General features: G+C 40.3%; 1 protein-coding gene across 4 annotated transcripts in view; it reads right to left on the bottom strand.

The window, feature by feature from the left end:
* The window catches only part of PASD1 (PAS domain containing repressor 1), a 146,848-nt gene that overhangs the window by 71,630 nt on the left and 53,990 nt on the right, over positions 1-21,228 (bottom strand). For all 4 annotated transcript variants that reach the window (XM_042974650.1, XM_042974652.1, XM_042974654.1 and 1 more), the window contains one exon: positions 15,647-15,730. The gene's annotated coding sequence lies outside the window, so the exon portion shown is untranslated. The remainder of the gene's footprint in view (positions 1-15,646; positions 15,731-21,228) is intronic.

Raw genomic sequence — 21,228 nt, 5'->3', positions numbered from 1 at the left:
ACCAACTGAGCAACCCAGGCGTCCCTAAATAACATACTTGTAAATAATTTGTGGGTCACAGAAGAAACTTTTGAAAAAGATTTAAACAAAGGAAATTAGACATTTCTATAACTGAATGATTATGAAAATTGTGTTTTAATTCCCCAAACTTCAATAATCGGATTGTAATTTATTAAAATTGCATTATACATACTTATGGTATTATGTATTTCCAAGAAAAGTTATATCTCCTTAATTACACAAATCATTTTTCATGTTTTTAAATAAATTTATAGGTTTCCTCATATAGAAATCATAAAACTTGTGGTTGCCAGAGGAGAGGGGGTGGGGGATGGGTAAAATAGGTGAAGGGGATGAAGAGGTACAAATTTCCAATTATAAAATGAATAAATCATGGAGATGAAAACTACAGCATGTGTAATATAGTCAATAATATTATAATATCCTTGTATGGTGACAGATGGGGACTACACTTACTGTGGTGAGAATTTCATAATGCATATAAATGTCAAATCACTATGTTGTGCACTTGACAAATATAACATTGTATATCAACTATACTTCAATAATAAAAATATTTTTAAAAACTATTACCCTACTTAAAAAAAAGAAAAGAGGAGCTCCTGGGTAGCTCAGTTGGTTGAGCGTCCGACTTTGGCTCAGGTAATGATCTCACAGTTCGTGAGTTCGAGCTCCATGTTGGGCTCTGTGCTGACAGCTCAGGGCCTGGAGCCTGCTTCAGATTCTGTGTCTCCCTCTCTCTCTGCTCCTCCCCTGCTCACACTCTGTCCCTCTCTCAAAAATAAAAATAAAGATTAAAAAAATTTTAAAAAAAGAAAAACTATACAGTGCTCAGTAATTTAACAAAAAGGTACTAAAACACTACACAGAAAATGTCTTTGTTAAAACAGACAAAAGAAGACCCAAATAAATGGAAAGATATGCCATATCCCTGGACAGGAAGTCCCAATATCATAAAAATATCAGATCTCCCCAACTAATCTACAAATTAATGTAATTCTGATCAAAGTTCAGTAGATTTTTTGCTTAAGTTTGCTTTTCTATATAACTTGACAAGTTTATTACAAAATTCCTATGGGAAGCAATGAATCAGAAAGACCCACAATAATCTTGAAGAACAACAACAGTGTAAAAGGATGTGTCCTACTAGACACTGAGGCTTACTATAAAGCTATAGTATTTCAGTAAATGAACAGTGGTGCAAAACACAGGTATGGAATAATGAGACAAAAGACACCCATTAAGGAACAGCTCTATGCATAAATTAAAATCTGGTTTATGACAAAAGAAGCATTATAATTTTGAAATTTCTACCATGGAGTGGGTGTATGTGTGTGTGTGTACATGCACATACACATACTTTTTCTTTTAGTTCACAAGAAAACACACTGAATTGATGGATAATGGGAATATACCATGAACTAATTTCTGTAATTAATCATTTGCGCTCTGTAGTTGAGAATCATTTATGCAGATACTTCCTAGTGTGAAAATTGTGATGACACAGGTTATCAGTGTTCAGTTGGGATAAGATCCACAGTTGAAGGAATCTCTACTTTATCTCTCAGTCTTTAAACTGCCAGAGCCAAATAAGTTACCAGACTCTTCCATGGCAATATTAGTCTTCTCTGGAGACAAGGGACTTGCTGATCACATCTGGGCTCCTGCTGCTAATATTCTTGAAACATTTTGCAGGGGCCATATCTGGGGCCTGTGTGACACGCATAACATGCACCATCAGCTCCCAGTAGAAACAGATCAGGACTAAATGCCACTAAAGGTTTAATCTTATTAGAATCAAAGCGAACACATCCTGAGACCAACTCGAGGACTCAAGCTAGGCTCATAGTGATTACACTATGCAGCTGTGGGAGGGAGAAAATAAGGCTGAGTAGCAAGGTCATGACATTTTTGGATGCAAACCAGAATAAAGACTATAGCAATGTAATTCAAAGGATTTACTTACATATCTTAGGGCTGATGATGACCTTTCCAGTAAATCTCCACAATTTCAGATAAATACTTGGACTCATCCACCTTTGCTTGTTGTGCTTGAGGATTTATAAAGCTGAATTTTAATGAAGCTCCATGTGAAATGTCTACACTTGTTGCATTGGCCCACCACTAGGAGTCCAGCTTTCTTTATCCTTTCTCCTAAAATTACATTTCTTATTTCATGGGAAGTATCAGCATTTGCAACATTCCCTGGTGGATTTTTTATGTGTTTTTAATCAGTGCAGAGGCCACTGAAAAGCATTTTGTAACCAATCCGTATTATGAAAAAATACTTGTTATTGGTGAAAAAGAAGGTCATAAAATAGTATATGTTATATTATCCCAACCATGTAAAATATGATACATACACGAATAAAATGTGGTGTAGAAAACAGGACTAGGAAAAGAAAACATTCAGAAGTGTCTCTGAGTGATGGAACGATGTGTGATTAAAACTATTTTTTATTTAAATTGTTTTATTTTATTTTTTCCAGCTTTTTGCATTTATTAAGCTTGCTATATGTGTAACATTCAAAATTAAGAAACACCTCTCAAAAATAATATAGAGCCAGTGCTGAACAGTGAAGAGTGTGGGCTTCGAATCAACTGGACTTGGGTTCAAATCACAACTCTATCCCTTTATAGTTGTGTGGCATCGGTGAGTTCTTTAACCCTTATGTCTATCAATTATCTCAACTGTAAAGTCTGAATTATCATACCTACATGCCAAGGTTTCTGTGATAATTAAGCTAATGGACATAAAAGTGGCTAGCACTGTGTCTAGCACATAGTAGCCACCCAATAAATTTTAGTTTTAATTAGAGATGTTAGTATTAGTAGCAGTATACAATCTAAAGGAGTGTGAGGGAGATGCAGTCTTCTCAGGGAGTGAATCAAGGTCAAACAACTGGTCATGCAGAGGTTTCTTGATGCCACTTGAGACAAGAGAGAACCCTGAGGAGGTCAATCACCATGCAGTGGGCCAGATGGATAAATCTAACATGTCGTGAGTAAGTGGTGTCTCAGCCCAGTGACGGAGTCAGGCTATGATGCCACTTAATGTGTATCCTCATCATGAACAACATGTGGTGGCAGAGCATGACTGTATAGTGGTACTAAGCTGCACGGAAGCAAGATTTTCTCCAAAGCAACAAACAGCCCACACGTAGGAATGGAGGAGGGAAATGGTCAGATTGATCTCTGCTTAGAGTTTTCCTGAGCACCAAGGAAGAAAAGAGGCACTGATATTGGTCAGAGAAAGTGCTTGAAATGTTGGGCCCTAATGTAAAGATTGAGTAAGAAGTTGCAGGCAGAAATAGGGGAGGTTCAACAAGAAAAAGTACAGCAGTCAAGGGACTGGAATAAATCTGAAAAGGGCAAAGAGCAGGGCTACTAAAAGTGCCACAGAAAGAGCAATAGACAAATAGGGGTTCCAGCATAAATGGGGAGAATTCAGTTGAAAATGCCAGCAGTAGTTTCTGGTGATAACAAATGCAATCATGAAAAATATTCTCTTTCATAAAGAGAGAGGTCTAGCAAGAAACAGAGCACATCTTCACCCTGCCACATCTGAAGAGGCTGAGGTTAACTAGTTAGTGCTCCGTAACCAAGGAACAACTCCCTTCTCTGTAGGGCTGCCTAATCACAGGCCATCACCGGGAGGCCTAATGAGCCAGTCAGCAGATTTAGTCCTAGCTCACCACAGCCCTAACTGTGCTCTGCTGATAAATTTGCCCCCCACCCCCTGCTTCAGCCCCACCAATCTATCTGTCAGTTAGCCTTGGCCCCACTGACAGAGAAGGAAATCCTTGCGGCCTTCACAGACCAATAATGGCCAGAAAGTGTTTGGCTCATGTAAACATCATTTAAAATGTTTATATGGAATTCTAAAGAAAACCAGATAGGGTCTGAAGAAAAGCAGAATGTAACAGTGAATCCATTTTAGGGTATTACTCTGGTTACAATATTTGTTTATTTAAAATAAAAACCTCAGAGTATTTAAAATACCACTGTGGAAGATAATCATGCCATATATTTGTAGTTATAAAATTTGCTGTGCATTATCAGGGACCAACTCTTCCTTTATACAGACAGAGAGACAGACAGACAGACACACACACACACACACACACACACACACACACATTTTTAAATAAACAATTGCTCAAGTAAAGTGGTCTTTCAAATATCACTATGATTCTGGGGATTATTTTAAGTGTATAGGGGAAAATGCATGATGGCATACTTCAAAAATTTGAATGAAGTCATCGTCTCTTACTCATATAAGGTTTATTAAAGATATTTAATCAGTGAGAAAGAATGAAATATTTACAATTTTCATGTAGACAGTAATGATGTCCAATGTGTATGGCATAAATATATCAACCAAGTCAGTGGAATTTTCCAATTTATTTTCAATCAAAACTTTCTTCAGAAATTACATCTCATAAGACTATATTTCATCAGTTACTCATCCATCTTAAGGGAACATGATTTTCCAATGGATAAAATTAAGAATGGAAATTAATCTCAACTGGATTATGTAATATGGGTGCCAAATACCATACCAAATAAGCCAGGAAAGGGCAAGTGGCAAAGTCATGCTCCAAAAGAGATCCAGAAACAGGATCAGGGTGACTTTTCTTTCTCGAACCTGAATTCTTTCAGCAAGCTCTCAATGCACAGTCATGGGCCTTGGTATGGATGAGGTGGTGGGGAAGCCAGGCACTGGAGAAAATGAACCTATTTGCATAGGAGAACATACACCTGCACAAGTAAAATGTCCGCTCGTTCCTAGACCAAAGCAGATGCTCATTTTGTGTCCCTTCTGTGGTCCCTTCTGAGGACAGGGTCAGGTTATTTGTGCTTACTGTTGCATTCTCAGCACCCCAACCTGTTCCTGGAAGAATACATATGCTGAATAAATGTTTGGTGAATGAATAAGTTAACAAAAAAAATAAATAAACAAACACTGAGTCCTACTTGGCAAAATGCTGATGAACAGCCAAAGGTTGCCGAACAACTCTCATCCTGCTAATTCTGTTCCTAAAAATCAGAGAGGGAAAGAAAGAGAGAAAGAGAGAAAGAGAGAAAGAGGTGGGGGTGGGGGGTGGTGAGGGAAAGAGGGAAGGAAAGAAAGGAAGGAAGGAAGGAAGGAAGGAAGGAAGGAAGGAAGGCAGGCAGGCAGGAAGGCAGGCAGGCAGTCAAACCCCAATCTAGAAAAACAAAGTTGGATCTACAAGTGTATCTCTTTTTTTTGTTTTGTTTTGTTTTTCAATATATGAAATTTATTGTCAAATAGGTTTCCATACAACACCCAGTGCTCATCCCAAAAGGTACCCTCCTCAATACCCATCACCCACCCTCCCCTCCCTCCCACCCCCCATCAACCCTCAGTTTGTTCTCAGTTATTAACAGTCTCCTATGCTTTGGCTCTCTCCCACTCTAACCTCTTTTTTTTTTCCTTCCCCTTCCCCATGGGTTTCTGTTAAGTTTCTCAGGATCCACATAAGAGTGAAACCATATGGTATCTGTCTTTCTCTGTATGGCTTATTCCACTTAGCATCACACTCTCCAGTTCCATCCACGTTGCTACAAAAGGCCATATTTCATTCTTTCTCATTGCCACGTAGTATTCCATTGTGTATATAAACCACAATTTCTTTATCCATTCATCCGTTGATGGACATTTAGGCTCTTTCCATAATTTGGCTATTGTTGAGAGTGCTGCTATAAACATTGGGGTCCAAGTGCCCCTATGCATCAGTACTCCTGTATCCCTTGGGTAAATTCCTAGCAGTGCTATTGCTGGGTCATAGGGTAGGTCTATTTTTAATTTTCTGAGGAACCTCCACACTGCTTTCCAGAGCGGCTGCACCAATTTGCATTCCCACCAACAGTGCAAGAGGGTTCCCGTTTCTCCACATCCTCGCCAGCATCTATAGTCTCCTGGTTTGTTCATTTTGGCCACTCTGACTGGCGTGAGGTGATATCTGAGTGTGGTTTGGATTTGTATTTCCCTGATAAGGAGCGACGTTGAACATCTTTTCATGTGCCTGTTGGCCATCTGGATGTCTTCTTTAGAGAAGTGTCTATTTATGTTTTCTGCCCATTTCTTCACTGGGTTATTTGTTTTTCAGGTGTGGAGTTTGGTGAGCACTTTATAGATTTTGGATACTAGCCCTTTGTCTGATATGTCATTTGCAAATATCTTTTCCCATTCCGTTGGTTGCCTTTTAGTTTCGTTGGTTGTTTCCTTTGCTGTGCAGAAGCTTTTTATCTTCATAAGGTCCCAGTAATTCATTTTTGCTTTTAATTCCCTTGCCTTTGGGGATGTGTCGAGTAAGAGATTGCTACGGCTGAGGTCAGAGAGGTCTTTTCCTGCTTTCTCCTCTAGGGTTTTGATGGTTTCCTGTCTCACATTCAGGTCCTTTATCCATTTTGAGTTTATTTTTGTGAATGGTGTGAGAAAGTGGTCTAGTTTTAACCTTCTGCATGTTGCTGTCCAGTTCTCCCAGCACCATTTGTTAAAGAGACGGTCTTTTATCCATTGGATGTTCTTTCCTGCTTTGTCAAAGATTAGTTGGCCATATGTTTGTGGGTCTAGTTCTGGGGTTTCTATTCTATTCCATTGGTCTATGTGTCTGTTTTAGTGCCAACCATGCTGTCTTGATGATCACAGCTTTGTAGTAGAGGCTAAAGTCTGGGATTGTGATGCCTCCTGCTTTGATCTTCTTCTTCAAAATTACTTTGGCTATTCGGGGCCTTTTGTGGTTCCAAATGAATTTTAGGATTGCTTGTTCTAGTTTCGAGAAGAATGCTGGTGCCATTTTGATTGGGATTGCATTGAATGTGTAGATAGCTTTGGGTAGTATTGACATTTTGACAATATTTATTCTTCCAATCCATGAGCAGGGAATGTCTTTCCATTTCTTTATATCTTCTTCAATTACCTTCATAAGCTTTCTATAGTTTTCAGCATACAGATCTTGTACATCTTTGGTTAGATTTATTCCTAGGTATTTTATGCTTCTTGGTGCAATTGTGAATGGGATAAGTTTCTTTATTTGTCCTTCTGTTGCTTCATTGTTAGTGTATAAGAATGCAACTGATTTCTGTACATTGATTTTGTATCCTGCAACTTTGCTGAATTCATGTATCAGTTCTAGCAGACTTTTGGTGGAGTCTATCGGATTTTCCATGTATAATATCATGTCATCTGCAAAAAGTGAAAGCTTGACTTCATCTTTGCCAATTTTGATGCCTTTGATTTCCTTTCGTTGTCTGCTGATGCTAGAACTTCCAACACTATGTTAAACAACAGCGGTGAGAGTGGGCATCCCTGTCGTGTTCCTGATCTCAGGGAAAAAGCTCTCAGTTTTTCCCCATTGAGGATGATGTTAGCTGTGGGCTTTTCATAAATGGCTTTTATGATCTTTAAGTATGTTCCTTCTATCCCGACTTTCTCAAGGGTTTTTTTATTAAGAAAGGGTGCTGGATTTTGTCAAAGGCCTTTTCTGCATCGATTGACAGGATCATATGGTTCTTCTCTTTTTTTTTTGTTAATGTGATGTATCACGTTGATTGATTTGCGAATGTTGAACCAGCCCTGCATCCCAGGAATGAATCCCACTTGATCATGGTGAATAATTCTTTTTATATGCTGTTGAATTCGATTTGCTAGTATCTTATTGAGAATTTTTGCATCCATATTCATCAGGGATATTGGCCTGTAGTTCTCTTTTTTTACTGGGTCTCTGTCTGGTTTAGGAATCAAAGTAATACTGGCTTCATAGAACGAGTCTGAAGTTTTCCTTCCCTTTCTATTTCTTGGAATAGCTTGAGAAGGATAGGTATGATCTCTGCTTTAAACATCTGGTAGAGCTCTCCTGGGAAGCCATCTGGTCCTGGACTCTTATTTGTTGGGAGATTTTTGATAACCGATTCAATTTCTTCGCTGGTTATGGGTCTGTTCAAGCTTTCTATTTCCTCCTGATTGAGTTTTGGAAGAGTGTGGGTGTTTAGGAATTTGTCCATTTCTTCCAGGGTGTCCAATTTGTTGGCATATAATTTCTCATAGTATTCCCTGATAATTGTTTGTATCTCTGAGGGATTGGTTGTAATAATCCCATTTTCATTCATGATTTTATCTATTTGGGTCCTCTCCCTTTTCTTTTGAGAAGCCTGGCTAGAGGTTTGTCAATTTTGTTTATTGTTTCCAAAAACCAACTCTTGGTTTCGTTGATCTGCTCTACAGTTTTTTTAGATTCTATATTGTTTATTTCTGCTCTGATCTTTATTATTTCTCTTCTTCTGCTGGGTTTAGGCTGCCTTTGCTGTTCTGCTTCTATTTCCTTTAGGTGTGCTGTTAGATTTTGTATTTGGGATTTTTCTTGCTTCTTGAGATAGGCCTGGATTGCAATGTATTTTCCTCTCAGGACTGCCTTCGCTGCGTCCCAAAGCATTTGGATTGTTGTATTTTCATTTTCGTTTGTTCCCATATATTTTTTAATTTCTTCTCTAATTGCCTGGTTGACCCACTCATTCTTTAGTAAGGTGTTCTTTAACCTCCATGCTTTTGGAGGTTTTCCAGACTTTTTCCTGTGGTTGATTTCAAGCTTCATAGCATTGTGGTCTGAAAGTATGCATGGTATAATTTCAATTCTTGTGAACTTATGAAGGGCTGTATTGTGACCCAGTATATGATCTATCTTGGAGAATGTTCCATGTGCACTCGAGAAGAAAGTATATTCTGTTGCTTTGGGATGCAGAGTTCTAAATATATCTGTCAAGTCCATCTGATCCAATGTATCATTCAGGGCCCTTATTTCTTTATTGACCGTGTGTCTAGATGATCTTATCCATTTCTGTAAGTGGGGTGTTAAAGTCCCCTGCAATGACCACATTCTTATCAATAAGGTTGCTTATGTTTGTGAGTAATTGTTTTATATATTTGGGGGCTCCGGTATTCGGCGCATAGACATTTATAATTGTTAGCTCTTCCTGATGGATAGACCCTGTAATTATTATATAATGCCCTTCTTCATCTCTTGTTACAGCCTTTAATTTAAAGTCTAGTTTGTCTGATATAAGTATGGCTACTCCAGCTTTCTTTTGGCTTCCAGTAGCATGATAAATAGTTCTCCATCCCCTCACTCTCAATCTAAAGGTGTCCTCAGGTCTAAAATGAGTCTCTTGTAGACAGCAAATAGATGGGTCTTGTTTTTTTATCCATTCTGATACCCTACGTCTTTTGGTTGGCGCATTTAATTCATTTACATTCTGTGTTATTATAGAAAGATATGGGTTTAGAGTCATTGTGATGTCTGTATGTTTTATGCTTGTAGTGATGTCTCTGGTACTTTGTCTCACAGGATCCCCCTTAGGATCTCTTGTAGGGCTGGTTTAGTGGTGACAAATTCCTTCAGTTTTTGTTTGTTTGGGAAGACCTTTATCTCTCCTTCTATTCTAAATGACAGACTTGCTGGATAAAGGATTCTCGGCTGCATATTTTTCCTGTTTAGCACACTAAAGATATCGTGCCAATCCTTTCTGGCCTGCCAAGTTTCAAAAGAGAGATCAGTCACGAGTCTTATAGGTCTCCCTTTATATGGGAGGGCACGTTTATCCCTTGCTGCTTTCAGAATTTTCTCTTTATCCTTGTATTTTGCCAGTTTCACTATGATATGTCGTGCAGAAGATCGATTCAAGTTACGTCTGAAGGGAGTTCTCTGTGCCTCTTGGATTTCAATGCCTTTTTCCTTCCCCAGTTCAGGGAAGTTCTCAGCTATTATTTCTTCAAGTACCCCTTCAGCACCTTTCCCTCTCTCTTCCTCCTCTGGGATACCAATTATGCATATATTATTTCTTTTTAGTGTATCACTTAGTTCTCTAATTTTCCCCTCATACTCCTGGATTTTTTTTATCTTTCTCTCAGCTTCCTCTTTTTCCATAACTTTATCTTCTAGTTCACCTATTCTCTCCTCTGCCTCTTCAATCCGAGCTGTCGTTGTTTCCATTCTGTCTTGCATTTCGTTTAAAGCGTTTTTCAGCTCCTCGTGACTGTTCCTTAGTCCCTTGATCTCTGTAGCAAGAGATTCTCTGCTGTCCTCTATACTGTTTTCAAGCCCAGCGATTAATTTTATGACTATTATTCTAAATTCACTTTCTGTTATATCATTTAAATCCTTTTTGATCAGTTCATTGGCTGTTGTTATTTCCTGGAGATTCTTCTGAGGGGAATTCTTCCATTTAGTCATTTTGGATAGTCCCTGGAGTGGTGCGGACCTGCAGGGCACTTCCCCTGTGCTGTGGTGTATAACTGGAGTTGGTGGGCGGGGCCGCAGTCCGACCTGATGTCTGCCCCCAGCCCACCGATGGCGCCACAGTCAGACTGGTGTGTGCCTTCTCTTCCCCTCTCCTAGGGGCGGGATTCCCTGTGGGTTGGCATGGTCCATCTGGGCTACTTGCACACTGCCAGGCTTGTGGTGCTGGGGACCTGGCGTATTAGCTGGGGTGGGTAGGCAAGGTGCACGGGGGCAGGAGGGGCAGGCTTAGCTCGCTTCTCCTTAGGTGATCCACTTCAGGAGGGGCCCTGTGGCAGCGGGAGGGAGTCAGATCCGCTGCCGGAGGTTTGGCTCCGCAGAAGCACAGAGTTGGGTGTTTGCGTGGAGCGAGCAAGTTCCCTGACAGGAACTGGTTCCCTTTGGGATTTTGGCTGGGGGATGGGCGAGGGAGATGGCGCTGGTGAGCGCCTTTGTGCCCCGCCAAGCTGAGTCTGTCGTCCGGGGGCTCAGCAGCTCTCCCTCCCTTTGTCCTCCAGCCTTCCCGCTTTCCGAGCAGAGCTGTTCACTTCTGACCTCCCAGACGCTAAGTCGCGCTTGCTGTCGGAACACACTCCGTCTGGCCCCTCTGCTTTTGCCAGCTAGACTCGGGGGCTCTGCTTGGCAGGCAGGCTGCCCCTCCGCCCCGGCTCCCTCCCGCCAGTTCGTGGAGCGTGCACCGCCTCGCCGCCCTTCCTACCCTCTTCCGTGGGCCTCTCGTCTGTGCTTGGCTCCGGAAACTCCATTCTGCTAATCCTCTGGCGGTTTTCTGGGTTATTTATACAGGTGTAGGTGGAATCTAAGTGATCAGCAGGACTAGCAGTGAGCCCAGCGTCCTCCTATGCCGCCATCTTCCAACCTCCTAGTACAAGTGTATCTCTTATTGGTTTTACAGTTTTACGAATTCTGTATGTTCTCTTAGTCTGAGGCAATACTAAGAAGCAAAAGTTTTGTACATTCTTCAACATTCCTGCAAGATATTTCCAGTTTTTATATGGTGCTGGAAAAACTAAACATGTTCCTGAAAGAAATCAACAATCCACTAAATTTCTAATCTTATTCCAATTAAGTTTCTTGATGTTCTATAAAACCTTTCCATGGTCCTGCCATTTCTGAAATTTCAGCAATTCATTCAATCCCTGTGCCCACTATACCTTGGCAGTGCACAGGTTTATGGGAAAGACTGACATCTACATAAATCCATGGATTGAAGGCAAGGGAATTATCACTACTGGGCTAGAAGCTTCACAGAAGGCATCTGAGACAATTATGCAATGGATCCAAAAGACCTCAACTGCTAAATGGAGAGGAGAGGACATCACAGGCAGAAAACAGAGTCTGAGTAAAGGTACCAAGGTGAAACATCATGGTATAGTGACATCAAACTGTTCTTACTGATGCCTAGCATGTGAACCCAGACAAATTACCTTGACCTTTCTGGGCCCCAGTTTCCTCATCTACAAAATGGGAATAATAATAGTACCACTTCACAGGGCTGTTGTGAAGATTCACTGAAATAATGGACAGCAAATATGATAAGAAACAGAAAGCAAAATGGTGGTTACCAGGGGCTGGGGGGAGGAAAAATGGGAGATACTGTTTAACAGGTACAGAGTTTCATTTGGGGATGATGGAAAGGCTGTGGAGATGGAGAGTGGCAATAGCTGCACAGCAATATAAAATGCATTTAACACCACTTGGCTGCATGCTTTAAAAATGGTTAAAATGATAAATTTTATGTTATGTGTATTCTACTACCACAATAAAAAAAAATGCAAAACGAAACCAAAAATAAAGTGCCAGGCTTGCTCAGCAAGCAACACAGTGTAACTGAAACCAAGAACACTAGGAAAGTAGTTGGGGCCAGAAGCAAAGAGTTTTGAGTATTAGGCTGATGAGAAGTATGAATTTGATCTACCCTAGTATCCTGTGGGAACACTTGGAAGTGCTCTTACTTGAATTGATATTTTGTAATGACATAATCGACATTGGTATTTTACGAAGATCACCCTGGGAATGAGTTAGATGATTACAAAGAAGTTGAGGCTGAAAGAAGGGATGCCAATTAGACTTCTGCATTTTAAAGTGTGCCCCCCCCCAGCATGGTTGGTCTTGCCTGAAAGCAAATTCTCAAGCTGCTCCAGATCTGCTGAATCAGAATCCTCATGCTGCAAGACATGCCTACACACACTAACCTTTGAGAAGCATGGGGTTAGAAGACCTGAGGAGTTCAGCCGGTAGACGTTGAAGACTTGCAGTGGGACGGTGGCAGCAGAGATGGAGCCATAATCACCAAGATTTATGGAATTTAGTACATACATGCTAGGTTCTGTGTATTGCAAAAACTACCATTTAATCCTCACAATAGCACCATGTGACAGGTGCTATTACTTCCATTTCTCATATGGAATACCAACAAGTCATAAAAAGGAGGGACATTCTGCCACTTGCAACAACATAGATGGAACTTGAGAGCATTATGCTAAATGAATTGAGACAGAGAGGGGCGCCTGGGTGGCTCAGTCGGTTAAGCTTCTGACTTTGGCTCAGGTCATGATCCCACGGTTCGTGAGTTTGAGCCCCACATAGAGCTCTGTGCTGACAGCTCAGAACCTGGAGCCTGCCTCAGATTCTGTCTCCCTCTCTTTCTGCCCCCCACCCCCTGCTTGCATTCTCTCTCACTCTCTCCCTCTCTCTCAAAAATAAATAGTTTTTAAAAATTTAAAAAGAGAAAGACAAATAGTGTATGATCTCACTTACATGTGGAATCCTAAAAATATATACCACATAGCAACAGAGAACAGATTGGTGGTTGCTATAGGTGGTGGATGGGGGTGGGGGATATGGGAGAAGATGGTCAAAAGGTACAAACTTCCAGTTATAAAATAAATGAGCTCTGGAGGTGTAATTTACAGCCTGGTGGCTAAAGTTAACAATACTGTATTGTATATTTAAAAGGTGCCATGAGAGTAGATATTAAAAGTTGTCAGTACAAAGAAAAAAACTGTGACTATGTAATGTGATGGATGTTAACTTATTGTGGTAATCGTTTTGCAATATATACATAAATCATTATGTTGTGCACCTTAAACACGGTTATGTGTCAATTATATCTCAATAAAACTTTTTTTTTTTACCTAATGACCAAGTTCTCTCCATTGTTTGTTATTGAAATTCTATTAGCATCAGTTGTACAATATAATGATTCAATAATTCTATACATTTCTCGGTGCTCATCAAGATAAGTGTAGTCTTGATCCCCTTTATCTATTTCATATCCCCCTATTCCCCTCTGGCAACCATCAGTTTGTTCTCTGTATTTAAGAGTCCATTTTGGGGTTTTTTTCCCTTTGTTTTGTTTCTTAAATTCCATATGAGTCAATAATACTGGAAAAATTTTTTTCAATTAGGGTTTAAATAACTTGTCTGAGGTTACATAGCTAGTACCTGACAGAACTGGGATTTGAATCAGTCTGTAAACATTGGTTTCATCATCTCCTCTGTACTTCTTTTCAAACCTCAGGGAAAATGAGTTTGCCCTGTCTTGTTCCACTACCCACTTTCTTTCTCTGTTATTAAACTCAGATGATTACTCTGACAGATCTCTAAACTATTTTGGAAGCCCAATTGATATGGACGACAGCATATGAATAAATGGGAAACTTCTGAGCTATCTAGCTACCCACTCAGGTGCAATCTTCTACATCTTGTCTCCCACCTTTGCCTGGGTTATACATGAAGCCCCTAAGTAACCTGCTTCCTAGTCAGGGATCAAACTGAATGTCCCTTCCACAAGCCTGTCCCATTCAGAATCCCAAGGCTATGCAAGAATTTGGGTGATCAGCAACAGGGAGGCATTTAATGTTTGTTCTTTTCCTTTCCTTATTTATGAAGAAAACTCAACATTTATTCCCCTTGGTTTCAACAACAGAAGTTCTCCAGAATTAAGTTTCTACCATATTGTAAAACAACCATCTAAAAGGAGTATAGTCAAATTCTTCATCTTTACCCAGTTATATGTCAAAACTCCTCAAGCATGAGCATCAACACTCTATTCCTACAAACAAAAGTTGTCAAGTTATTATCTTTCATACCTCCCTCTTCCTTGCCTGCTCTCGTTTGGGCCCATCTGATCAGCATCCATGGCCTGACTCTGGAGCCCACCTCTGCACTGTGGCTCACATTTGCCTGCTCCTGCCTTTCCTCCATGTCAGACCTCTCAGACTCAGGCCCTTCAGTTCAGTTCCTGCAACCACCCTGTTCTCATCGGTCTCCACTCTTACTCTGCTTCGGTCCATCCTCACGTAGCGGCCGATACAATCCAATACACCAACCTAATCTTGACTCTCTTCCTGAAGTTCTCCCTTTGATCTCCCACTATCCCAGACTTACAAAGTGGCCCTGATCTCTCCAACAAGTAACTTATTCAATTCTCACATCAGCTCTATGAGGTAGGCTCTGATGTTGTCATCTCAGTTTCTCAGGAAACTGAGGCACAGTAGGGTGGCCCAAGATCACCCAGCTAGCAGGTGATCCATCTGAGATTTGAATATAAGGAGTCTGTTGTTGGGAGTTAAAAACTATACTTAGGGGTGCCTGGGTGGCTCAGCTGGTTAAGGGTTCACCTCCTGATTTCCATTCAGGTCATGATCTCACGGTTCATGAGTCTTAGCCCCACATCAGGCTCTGAGCTGACAGCGCAGAGCCTGCTTGAGATTCTCTCTCTCCTTCTCTCTCTTCCCCTTCCCCGCACACTCTCTGTCTCTATCTCTGTCTCTCTCTCTCTCAAATAAATTTAAAACAATAAAAATATTAAAACAAAAAATAAAAAAAATAAAAACTACACTAGACTGCCTTCCATCCTTCGGCCACCGTTTCCGAGAAGTCTTCCCAGATTTCCCTCTAAGTCTTTCCTTCAAAGACCCCTATATAAACTGTGCCAGGGTGCCTGCGTGGCTCAGTCAGTTAAGCATCCAACTTCGGCTCAGGTCATGATCTCATGGTTCATGGGTTCAAGCCCTGCATCGGGCTCTATATTGACAGCTTGGAGCCTGCAGCCTGCTTCAGATTCTGTGTCTCCCTCTCTCTCTGCCCTTTCCTCCCTCGTGCTATCTCTGTCTCTCTGAAAAATAAATAAATAAAAATACATACATACATACATACATACATACATTGTGCCCTGTGTGCATTAGAACGTAAGCTACCTCAGGGCAGATTTTCTGTTCTCTATATGTACAAATTACTGGATATTTGTTTAATCCAATTAAATGTGTATAAGCACAAAAGATGATAGAGAGAATTCATGTTACCTCTTGTGAGAGAGCTAGTGCCAACTGCTTCACCTTCACAGCTCTCCTTTCTCTTTGCAAAGTTCACAATGGCAGAATATGGTCCTATACACCCAGATGATAGAAGAAAGGAAATGGGAATTTAGAATGCCAAAAATCAAAAGGATGTGGTCCTTAAGAGTCCTAGGATTTTAGAGCAGAAATGTTTTCAGAGAAATCCAGCCTGGTCAATGTCCAAAGCAAATTTTGTATACGGTTTGCCAACCCTATCATGCTTTAGGCTATTTCAAAGGGTCAGAGGATGGGTAATGGCCTATGGAAGCATTTAAACAAGATAAACGGATTCCAAGTCTCTCATATCTAATGGCTAAAGTTCTGTTCCACACCTTCTTTAATTGTTCAGGGTTATCTCCACTCAAATTCAACATTAGTTTGACTTAAAGTGCACAAAATGATGACCTGATATACATCATACACTGTGAAATGATTACCACGATCAAGTTAATTAACACATTTATCAACTCACCTAATTATCATTTTTGTGTGGTAAGAACACTTAAGATCTACTCTCAGCAAATTTCAAGTATAAAATGCAGCACTCTTAACGACACTGACATTACTGTATATCTCCAAACTTAGTCATCTTATAAAGTTTGTACTTTTAAAACTATTGCTCATAATCCCTACATTTCTATATATGCCACTCTACACCAACCTTGATTTTCTAATAATCCATGAAATGTATAATATTCTCCTAATTGACATTTTTTTTTTAAATCTAGCAAGAACTAACAGGGAAGCACCAGTAGATTTTTATCCTATCTCTTTTAGATCTTCCTTTGATTTCCCTTAGACTTAGTCTGAATTCTTTTAGGACTCGGATAGACGAAAGCACCTTAACTTGAAAAGCTAAAGCACTGCACTTATTTGCATTCATGGAGTGCCTACTTTGTGCCAGGCTTGGCAATGCTGAACGTGGGAGTCCAAGGACAAGGATGGTACAGTCTCTGCCCTCGTGTAGTTGACAGTCAATAAAGGAAGAGGCATTTAGACCAATAGTTATAACCCCTCAATTAAAAAAGGATGTCATCATGTTAAGACAGTCTGAATTACCAAGGAACACACAGAACTGAAAAATATTGCAAACTTTTCAATTTAATTACCAAGAGTTTGTTTCTATCTCTTCTCTTTGAAATCACAGACTGGGATGGAACTTGCTGAGAATCTGTCTTCAGGCCTCTTGCTATAAGAGTTCCCAGAAGATGAAAACAACCTCCTTACAATGTTATTTTTATATTTAAGCAATAAAGTTCCTTTGGGATGGGGCCCAGACTCAGCCATATCTACTGAATTTAGCTTTATAGTAGTACGACAACAGAAAATTTTTCAAAAAAGTTAAACACAGTAATAATATTAGGTGACATTTATTAAACACTTGCTACATCCAAGGCTCTATTATTATCTTCCCCATTTTACACATGAGGAAAATGGAGTCTGGATAGGTTAGCTAACTTTTCCAAGACCACCCTGACAGTCAGTGGCAGTGCCTGAACATTCATTCACTAATGCACTGCCTCTTAGGGACTTGGCATGGGCCCTCTTTCAACACTCTTGCCCATCTGCAAATGTCACATGCCATCTCCCACCTACCCTCCTCCCACCCTCCCCCACTCCATCCTCCACCCATGACCTTCTAGCCAACTAGGAGTAATCACGAACATCTCATGTTTCTCCTAATTTTGGTTTCCCAGCCTATCAACAAATTACTTTGAAGTTATGTAGCAATCACATTTATGTCCAATACCTTTCTGCAAATGATCATGTCCTTGAAACTCACCAAAAATCATAAATATGCTGACAAACTGTCTAAACACATCAATGTCCTTTGCTGAAAAACATAGGGGAGTTTGGTTTCTATCTAGGTGAGAGCCCAGTCCCTTGACAGTGATTTGTGAGACATAAGATTTGAGTGTTTGAGAATCTCTGGTCTATAGCAAAGAGTGACAGCCTGGTGAACTTCAAGACTCTAGACAGCATCAAGGCTGAAGTGCAGCAGAACTCAGTCTTTGTAAACAGCAAGAATCTTGCAGTGCATTCCATCGACTCCTTCCTCCCTCGGCTCCCTCCAGTGGTTGGAGATGATGGGTTCCAAGCCTCTGCTACACCTCTTTCCCACTCAAGAGTTCTCCCAAAGCCCCCCTGCATGTTTTTTGCTGTCATTATCCAACTGGATGATGGCATCAAACCAAGGCTAATACTCTTAGATTCACTCAAGACCCAAGAACACATTGTTGAGAAATCTCCTAGTCAGCTATTTACATAGAAAAGTTTCCCTGTCTATCCTTCACACATCATAACTCTGTCCTATCTATGCCAACTACTCGTTGATACTGCAGAAAACTGAGCTAACAGAGCTGGCTGTGCATTGCCTCTCCTTCCAGGCTTAGTCAATGGACACATTCTTCCTCTACCCTGTTCTTTTTCTCTCCCCTTTTCCATCACTTAGCCCCTGTATTCCAATATTGGTTTACTTGTAAAAGAATCAACCCAAGAATTTACCAAAAATTAAGAACGAGAAACTCACGAAGTGTAATTGATAGTTTATCTGTAAAGGAAGGAGTATAAGGAAGGTGTTAATGGGGAAGGGCAACAGAAGAAACTCCTATATCCCAATATCCTGGTTCTCTTTCCCATATAACTCTTAGGAAAAGGTAGACACTCAATTGTGGAAGTAAAGGAATGCTTCCCCTCATCAGACAACACATCTTTCCTGAAGGGCTGTGTACAAGTTAAATCCCATTTATTCATTAGACATTTGTTAGACATTTTCAAAGTGAGGACTCTATGGCAGACCCTGGGGGATAAAGAGATTAAGTTGATACGGACTGCTCTTTGAGAGATCGGACTTGTAAATAGATAACTAAGAATACAAGGTTGAAACTGCTGAAATTTAAATTCACATAAAGTGCTTTGGAAGCTGAGGAGAAGGAACAGAGATTAGGGGCACAGAGAGAACCCAGGAACAGAGGCACAGAAGCTGGAATCTGATGTTATAGGTAGCAGGGAACATCTGGGTTAAAGTAATCATACTTTTTCATAAATGCAACCTCCTGAGCTCTGCCATAGTGAAGCTCACGGTTCCCTAGCTAGTGGAAGCTTGGGCAATCATTCTTAGAGCCACAGAGAAAGCAGACCTGAAACTCCTACAGAAGAAAAAACAAATCATTATCAAAAAAAACTATTTTGATCCATTATATTTCAAGAGAACTTCAATTTCATTCCATTGAGGAAAATCAATGTGTATAATCGTGTCTAACAATTAAAATAATGTAAAGCACTAAAGTATAGTCTCCAAGACTCTAGAAGATAAGCTCGTTCTTTCTTTCCTTTTCTTTCTTTGTTTTTCTTTCTTCTTTTTTCTTCCTCCCTCCCTCCCTTCCTCACTCCCTACCTTAGATCCTTCCCTTCCTTCCTCCCTTTCTTTTCTCTGTTCTTTACTTTCCTTTTCTTTCCTTTCCCTTCCCTTTCTCTTCCCTTCCCCTTCTCTTTCCCCTTCCTTCCCCTTCCCTTCCTTTCCTTTTTTCCTTCCTTCCTCCTTTCCGTTCTTTTTCTGTGCAAGGAACCACTAGTCCCAGAATAATGGCCACATATGTCTAGAGGTCCTAGATGCCTGAATTCCAGTGCAAGGAAGCAACTTTGCATGCTTCATGACTCAGCACCCAGGTTCGCTGGGATTGTATCTGGGTCCTGGGAATATAGGGATAGGCAGGGCCATAAGCAGGCACTTCTTGGAGACAGGCCAGGCTACCAGGCTGCCAGGCTGCCACTCTTGTTCCTAAACTGGGCTGCTGAGAAGCTCCTTCTTGTCTGCACATCTCCTCTTGACCTCCCATCCTCATTTTTGCCCCAAAATTGTTACTGAATGTGTAAATAAATTAATAAATGAAGTAACCATGCTTTAATATTGGCTAAAACACTGGATTTTGCAAATTATTATGTAAAATTTTAGAATCAAATCAAGATTATCCCCATGCTACTCTCATGATTATTTCAGTATGCCTCCTTCCCAAAACCATCTGAGGTTTGTGGGGTTCCTACAGAGTTATTCCTTTGCTCCTTACAAAAGCTGAGTAATAACTTATCATTTGACTTGGATTCTATAGATCTGCATAATACTTTACTCTTCATTATTAGTCATGTAGGGATAAAATTTCATTGCACATTATATTAGAACGTACAGAAACTAAAGGTTAATCTAGTCACTCCACTAATTCAAAAATTTTATTAAAATGACCAAGATACAACACACCTAAGAGGCTTATGTTGAACTTTCAAGTTTCTTTTTTTTTTTTTTTTTGATAGAGAGACAGAGAGACAGAGAGAAAGACAGAGAGAGAGAGAGAGAGAAAGTGTGTGTGTGCAGGCAGAGGAGCAGAGGGAGAGGGAAAGAAAGAATCCAGAGAATCCCAAGATGGGGCTCGATCTCAGTTCCATGAGATCACGACCTGAACTGAAATCAAGAGTTGGATGCCTGACTGAGCCACTCAGGCACCCCAAACTTTCAAGGTTTTTAATTATGAGCCTTTACTGGCTCACAAAATAAATATTTGCTATGAAACTATCCATGTTAGATCTACCTTATATGCTATAAAAACAGACAGTGACCTTTTAAAATTATATATTAAATAAAATTCCAATCATATTCATTGAAAAGAAAACTAGCTGAAACCTGATGCCAAGGATTTCAAAATTTTTGCAGAATGGGAAGATTACTTTTTACTGTTTCTTTAAAGAAAAGTGAATTTGTCAAACCACATGCAAATTCAATTTTCTACCATGGAAAAAGATGGGTTCTCAGAAACATGGAATTGGATTTAGTCTGTGACCCTAATGGCTCAACAGATGATTCTTCAAAAAGAAAAAAAAAATCAAATAATGTATTCTGAAACTCTTTTCTTTAACTCTTCTCTGAAGTAACATATCCTCCAAGCTTCCTTGGGAGGGAAATAAACTCTTTGTTGTCACAGGTGTTATGCTGTTCCCCACACTTCCTCTCCCAAGGACATGGACATGATTACTAAAGTCCACCCTCTTTAAGCCATGCAGTGCAGAGGGAGAGGAGGAGAAATCTCTGGCAACTGTCATCCCTGTGCAATAGCACCTAAGAGTAGAGGGGACTGTGCCAACAAATGTCATTCTTTGTTTTGGGGGCTGGTCATATTTTTCTATCATCTCTGAAGCAGAGAAAGTGCTAAGCCTAGAAGCCCAGTTTCTGAACCTACTAGAGATACCACAGGAATTTTTGTTACCTTCAAACCTGCTGGACCCTAAATCAATGCAAACATTCATGGCCAGTTGTCCTAGGAAGTTTGAAGTTGCAATTAATTGCTACTAATCTTCTTGCTCAGAGATGGCTAGTAAATCTTATTCCTGGAGAGTTCAAGAATACAAGGCTCAGATGCCATTGCTCACATCTGTTAAATGGCCTAATACGAGTAACCCAGACCTTCCTAAAGGTCATCGCTCCCACAGAACACAACACCAAAGGATGTTAATAAGTATGAAGCAAATACAAAAGTGAAGTGTTACTTGGTTGTGTACAT

Source organism: Panthera tigris, chromosome X (assembly GCF_018350195.1).
Source record: "Panthera tigris isolate Pti1 chromosome X, P.tigris_Pti1_mat1.1, whole genome shotgun sequence".
Taxonomy (NCBI): domain Eukaryota; kingdom Metazoa; phylum Chordata; class Mammalia; order Carnivora; family Felidae; genus Panthera; species Panthera tigris.
The sequence above is the reverse complement of the archived record's forward strand: the minus strand, read 5'-3'. Positions and strand labels throughout refer to the sequence as shown.